Below are 7441 nucleotides of genomic sequence, written 5' to 3' on the forward strand. Positions count from 1 at the left end.
AAAGATGTGTCAAGTGGACTCTGAAAAGCTTTGATAAATGGTTATAAACATATGGTTACACTGAACAAGCCACTGAGAACACATATCTAGACAAATCTGTTTTCCTAGCGGTCTTTCGCGGTCACTGTCTTTTGCAGCTTTTTGCGGTTACTGTCTTTTGTAGTACTGATATTTTATATTCTAAAAAATGTACTGGTCAGGTGTAATTATGGTCAGGTGCAATTACAGTGTTTGAGTTAATTTTTTTTACAATTTACAATTTGAAGTACAGTCTCGGAATCAAAATAAATGTACAATTTTTTAGAACACTTACTTTCAACATGCATGACATGGGCCAAAGTATTTTGCACAGAAGTAGGTGGGTATAAAACATGTGCACAAATCGCCAGGGTCTGCAAAACGCTAAGCAAAACGCGGGGTAAGTTTAGTGGTGTGCGCCCTTATGGTCACACAGGACCTACACACAGGATCACATGACGTCATCGGGAAATTCCCAACTGGAAGGCCAAGGGCAAGGTGTTTAATACGTGTACAGTGGGTGCGACTTCTACTCCCGGCTTTATTTAATACTTTGCTGTGTTTTGTGAAAAGAATTAAAAGTATAATTTTCGGTAGGTGAATACAGGCCGCGCTCTATATTCTCTATCCTCTGTTTATCTGTCCAGAAGTCCAGATGTGACTGAGCTTTGAAAACATTAATACGGCCGGTGCTTCTGAAAGTGAAGAAAGCAAAGTAAGCTTAGCACATGTTTAAGTTTATAGACGAATCCAAGGAGCGAAGTGATAGTCAGATTCCAGTCAGCCATATACTGGGTCCCCCGCAGCACCAAACTGGTGTTGTGACTGAAATTGGGTAATAAAGCATGGTAGGTATTATAGAAGGAGGTTCCACAGAAATATCCTAATCCACTCTATAGGGTTAAGCCGATTACGCTATTCAAGTCAACGCGAGTCATCACTTGAATGGATTTAATCAGTGCAGTCCCTCAAACATGCGCACGGCCTTTGATGTTTATGATCGTTATGCGACAATATCGATCATCTATTTTAAAATTTAATTTAAACAGACCCCCCAGGTGACCCGTACTGGAAATGGATGGTATTAGTGCCCTTTTGCATTGGTCACATGATCTTCGATTGCGTCATTGTGTTTCCGAGTTCAAGTTGATTTACTCATTTTGAATTCCCTCATTTCCTTCCAAAGTTACGGTGAATTTATGTATTTTTTCTGATCATGATTAGTAATACTGGCGGGTGTCTGCGGGACTTTTAAACTAGCGGAAATGATTTGGAAAGGTTTTCCAAGACTGGCAATTTGTTGTTTCTATGATCCGCCAAGCTTGGCCATAAGAAATATTGGCATTATAAAATTACCGGAAGTAAATTGTTTTCCTTTGTTTATGGTCACGCCACAATGCTTTGTGGGTAAAAATGCGTCATTCTGCTTAGAAGTCGCGATAACGGTGGTTCATAACCGGCCAAGCTCAAAAGATAAGAAGCTTAGCAAATCGATAGTGCACCATTCATACCTGATTGCTCAGTATTGACTCATAGCGATCATAGTACAAAGGGAACTGGGTTCGTGAATTCTCCTTCTATTAATACCTACCATGATTAAAAGTCAGCTTAAGGGGTACTACACCCTGTGGTAAATTTGTGACTATTTTTGCATTTTTCTCAAAAATAATAATACACTGGTAATAAAATTATATATATTAGGGCAGGAATCCAATTACTCCACTGAAATTTCAGTGACTCAAGACAAGCGGTTCAGTATATATGATAGGAAACGAGGTACATGCTAGCAGTACCTTATTTTTTATCATAAATAACAAACCACTTGTTTTGGGTCACTGAAAGTCCAGTGTAGTAATTGATTCCTTGCCCCTATAATATACGTAACTTTGTTACCACTGTGTTATTAGTTTTTGAGAAAATGCAAAATAGACATTAAATTTATCAAGGTGTAGTAATACTTAAAATCTATGTTAGATTGTGTTGTGTTGTAAACTGTCATCATTCTTTTGTTTACGTATAACACGGGTGATAAAATGCAGTTTAAAATCCCCTCCAAAGCCGCATCATTTCACATTTTAGGTGGGATTGAGCCGACGGGGACCCAGCTATGGCTGCCGTTGAGGTGTAGGAATGCGTGAAATTGGATTCGTCTATAGCTTGATCAAAAATCTATCTGGTAATTCATCTATCTACTATCCACGATCACACGATAGTTACTCTGTCACATCCATCGTCGTTATCAGTGGCCTGGATTGAGGATAGACTTTTCAATGAACCTTTAGCTTGCACATTCCATTGTCATGATTTGTAATTGTTTGATATTTTCTCAAGTTTTGCGTTCTAGCTTCGAATATGAAGTTATCGGTGAGCAAATTTGTGGCTAGTCTTCTTGAGTATCTTGCACACTTCCGATTTTCCATTGCTTTACACGGTGTCCTGCTTCACCGATTCTGATGCGTTTTGAGATAGCTCCAAGCTCTATCCTATCCATCGTCAGTGAGGATGGACATCTAGATCATCTATAACAATAGTGATAGTCCTGCAAGTCCTGGTTCTTTATTCAGGATGAAATGCAGAGGTATAGGTTCCCTGTGCTTTTATACTCGAGAACTCTAGCGTCTAATGTCATGTACACACAATAGTTACGCATTCAATGCTAGAGTACGATGCAACGTATCAACATTGAAATCGAGTTGAAAAGTGAAAGTTGACATCAACCTTTTGTCAACATTGAATTTGAATCAACGTTGAAGCTTCAACCTGATTTCAACCCACTTTCGACCGGATTGTAACATTGTGTTTACATGTAGTGACGGAGGTGAGAGTACCTCGTCATAGACATGATAGAGCTTCATTTTTTTAAACACAAATATTTTTACTTTTAGCAATAATGTGTGATTTGCATAAAGAATAGATTCCTAATTAAATGTTTGTTTTCACTGATCACATTATCCCCTTTTAATTTCGAGCCAAACAAATGAGGTATAACGAAGAAAATTGATATTTCATTCCAGTGCCTACAATGTGTGTACTATGTTCGCTGATCATATTACATTTGATACTGCACGGAGTATCACGCTCGATGTGTGTACACATAAGCTGCATCCAAGGGACTTGTTAGCAAGAACTTGATCGGTGAACTCTGAATAAAACCAGGTCTCCCCGGTTTAATTATGAAAAGTTAAATTTTACTGTTATTAAAGCACTTTAGGCTTAGGGAGGACAGTTTTTATGGTCTACTTAGCTCAGCAATGCTTTGCTGTCTTCGATAATGGTTCATGTACGCCAGAGCATTCGATAGGAACAAGCGAAGAGTAAACAAGTTTGCTGATATCTATCCACGGTTGATCCCGAGCGGGTGGTATACGATAATACAGGGATATATGCCACGGTTCATTTGGGGGTACCTTTTCAGCGATTTCAGTATGTCGATGATGGGTGGGATTTCAGTGGAGACCAATGGCTAAAAGCACGCAATTTGCTAATTATTAGCAAATTTTGGATTTTTTTGTGAAAAGTTAGTGTACTGATGGATGGCAAAAACAGCAAAAAGCAGGTATAGAGAAAGTTTGAGTAGCACATCCCTGTACAAAATTTTAAAGACCCCCCCGAGCGGTTGATCAATCAGCTATGAAATTCACTTCCGGCAAGTATGGCAAGTAGTATGCACCAAGAGAGAAAGCCAATATTACGCCAGTGGTGTAGCTGCCGGGGCAAGGGGGCATAATTTCCCAGCAAAATTTATAGAAAAAAAAAAAGAGAGACAAAGGGAGAGGAAAAGAGAGAGGGAGAGGAAGAGAGAGGGAGGGAGAGAGGGAATAGTATAGTGGCATCGCACCCCCCTTTTTCAAAAAAACCAGGTTTATTGATGGAAATCCTGGTTCCTTGATCAACAAAGCAGCTTTTGGGATCAAGAAATCAGGTTTTTTAATCAAGATACCACGTTCTTCGCCGAGTAAACCAGTCTTCTCTTTTATTGCACAAAATAGGTGTCATATGGGTGAGTGGTTTTGTCGTCTCTGTTTATCATGCCACTTGCTGCCTGATAATCTGAAATGTCAGGGCCTGGATATGTGGCGTGCATGGCATGAAGCCATACAAGCACTTTCCCTTTTCTTGGCACACCAAGGGGGGGAGCAATTTTTTGCACAGATAGTTTGGCACCGTTTCGAGATTAAACCCTAAAAAGATGTAGAAATATGTTAGGAAACGTTCAAATATGTAACATTTTCTACTCGCTGCGCTTTTAAAATTTGGCATGTGTAGAGGTGGGGCAAAGACTTTCTGGCATGTCGAAGGGGGGGGGCAAAGATTTTTTGGCATGTTGAAAAGGGCAATTTTGAGAATTCACCACCCCAGGGTACACATAATTATGAATGCGAGACGTCTCACCCCGAAACCTATTCGCCCCAAAAAAGTTCACCCAATACACATTACATACCACGACCAGTTCGCCCCAATACACGTACATACCACGACCAGTTCGCCCCAATTGACTCACCGTGTATAACGTTGCCGTAGTGTGCATAGTACTAGTAGTGTTAAACATGATGTAAATTACTTATAAATCGCCAGTGTAATAATTTATATAATATATGGCAAAACAAAACATTATATAAAAGAAAAGAAAAACAAAAAAAAACTCTTACTCTTGCGAGTTTTGTGTATTTTTATTTTACCGACTCAAACTCAGTTAAAATAAGTTTGAGATGTTCAAAACTTTCAAAACTTGCAGTCCTATAAACATATTAAATCAGAGAAGATCTTCTTTGACATAATGAAACTATTAAAAGGACTGAAAAAAAATATATTTGGCAATTTTATGTACAACTAGCAAAACAAACGCCAGCAGCAGCTTTGAGATGTTTTGTGGGTTCCGTGCTGTGCACCGGCTGTGCACTGACTTTTGCCGCTTTTTGCACAAGCGTGTATAAGCGGCGGATATTTGCTGCCACTTCCGCGCTAAAAAAAACGCCGGGTGTGATATGTGTTCAATCCTGGTTCAATCAATGGTACCGTGACCAAAGCACGCAAAAGTGCCAGAACACACCGACGGCGTATCTTGCTTGACAAGTCCCGGGCCCGGGCCGTGTGCCTTACACACTGATGTACGATCGATTGCTTGACAAGTAGGCCTAGTATGCTCTCAATTTGATTAAGACCCGGAGGTAGTGCCACAAAGAAGAAAAATGCAATGATTTTGTTTGCAAAACTGGTTAAAGTCCAGTATTAATACGATTTCTGTCAAATTTTAATTTGGTTATTCTTTGCCAAATATTATTATAGTAACAACTGTCAGGAAAGTTTTCTGGTCATTCTAAACTGTGATGTTCTAAAATAATCAAAGATATAACAATTTTTAAATATTAGTCTCAGATAATTATATATTCATCCTCATATAGCTTGATATGCGCGTTACAACTCTTTACAATAACTTATTATTATAGGCCTATATATCTTTAATTGAAATGCTATTATTTTAATTATATAATCATAATTTTATAATGTTTCAGATATATTGTACATTGTAATTGACAGTTATCATGATTCATTTTGTTCTTAATTTCTGCAACTTGCCTGTCAATCACAGACTAATTATGATTGATTTAAACACCACGGGACATCTTACATTGTACGATGTGTCCTAATCCTCTCAATATGCCAACAATTTTAAGGCGGGATGTTTTAACTCGATGATGTTAATACAAATGTCGGCCTTATTTTATTGATTTATATCATACGCTAATACATAAGCTGGCATAATTATTCCGGAATATCATGATTATATCGTTATGAACACGACAGAGTGCCGAATACGCATAAAATTGTTGTTCTGAGTAAACGCCGCAGCGTTTGAAAATCTTGGTACCATGCTCGACCAATGGGCTCAATCGATCCAATTTTATATCACAATTTTGCCCCCGAAATACCAATGACCACAATTTTTGGCAAGCTGAGAGGGGGGCAAGCAATTTTTGGCACAAATTCATGGGGCGCCTTTTTAATTAAACGCTCTAAAAGGCTTAGGAAAACAGTACGGAAACGCTTAAATATGCAAATTGTCCTGCTCGCTGGGCTCGCAACATACATCTAGACCATTTAAGGGGGTACTACACCCATTGATTTTTTTTTTGCATTTTTTGCATTTTGTGAAGAAATTACAAAAAAAATTGGACAAAGTGGTATGCAAAATGAAGGGGCAAATCTTCTGCGTTTTATTGGTGGCATCGGTATCAACGTAGCTTACATGCTTTTAAAAGTAGAAGCCAAAAGGTGGTACATCACTGATGATTTAAATTCACTTCATTTTGGAAAGCTTAATATCAACGGATTTCGTTAAAATTTTGGATATGTGTTGCTAACACGTTAGGGAAATAAAGTTGATATGTAAAATGGGAATAAGTGGTTCCTGATTTCTTTTATGACTTCATGAACTTGGTGCTCCACAACTATCAAAAAGGAACTGGTTAAAATGCTTCTATTTTCAATGTTGAGCTATATTTTGTATTTTTAACTTGCGACATTATTTCACTGAAACTTAATTAAGCCATAGGTAACAGGTTACCACAACCATACTATAGCAATGTTGAAAAAAATTGTATTTCTTGTCACCTATACCACCATATTGGGTAGTTTTCCGTAAGCTTAGCTTTTGTGATTTTGGTAACTATTTTATATTTATTTGTGAAATCCATCTCAACTAAGCATTCTAAATTGTACTCACCATTTACATCCCAAGGTATATTAGTATATCCACCTTGCACTTCTCGATATATATCCAGTTAAAGACAGAATATCAAAATTATTCCTCATTATGATACATTTTGTATCACAGACTCTCACATGTGTATTCAAAATTGATGCTTAAATTTGACCTGAACCAATTGACCTATAACCTGACATACTGTGACCTAATAGCCTTTTCTTCTCCTAACAACACATCAATAACAACATCAATATCAAATTGACTAATGACTATGCATCTATTGTGTAAGTGTTTATTTAATTTATTCAGTGTTATATATTTTGCAAGCACCACTAGATTTTCTATAGAGAGTATAACAAAGGATTTAATGTATTCTATTCATGTACCCTACTTGAACATGTTGAAAAGAATAAATTATGGTTTGTTATGAAACACGCATCTGAGTTACCAGGATACGGTAAACAAAAAATATATAGGGCTAAAATGACTTACTATACAATGGTTTAAAAACACCTTTTTTATTTATTTTAAAAAAAAAAATTTTATTTCACATGATCCGTGCATATAACGCCTCGCTATAAATGAAAAAATATGTTTTTAGACCAATCAAACCAATATATGGGTGTAGTACGCCCTTAAGGTTTGCAATTTGGGATCCCAAAAATTTGACATGTTCAAGGGGGGTAAAGAATTTTTGGCGAGCCGAGAGGGGGGGGC

The sequence above is a fragment of the Amphiura filiformis genome, chromosome 2 (assembly GCF_039555335.1).
Source record: "Amphiura filiformis chromosome 2, Afil_fr2py, whole genome shotgun sequence".
Lineage (NCBI taxonomy): Eukaryota > Metazoa > Echinodermata > Ophiuroidea > Amphilepidida > Amphiuridae > Amphiura > Amphiura filiformis.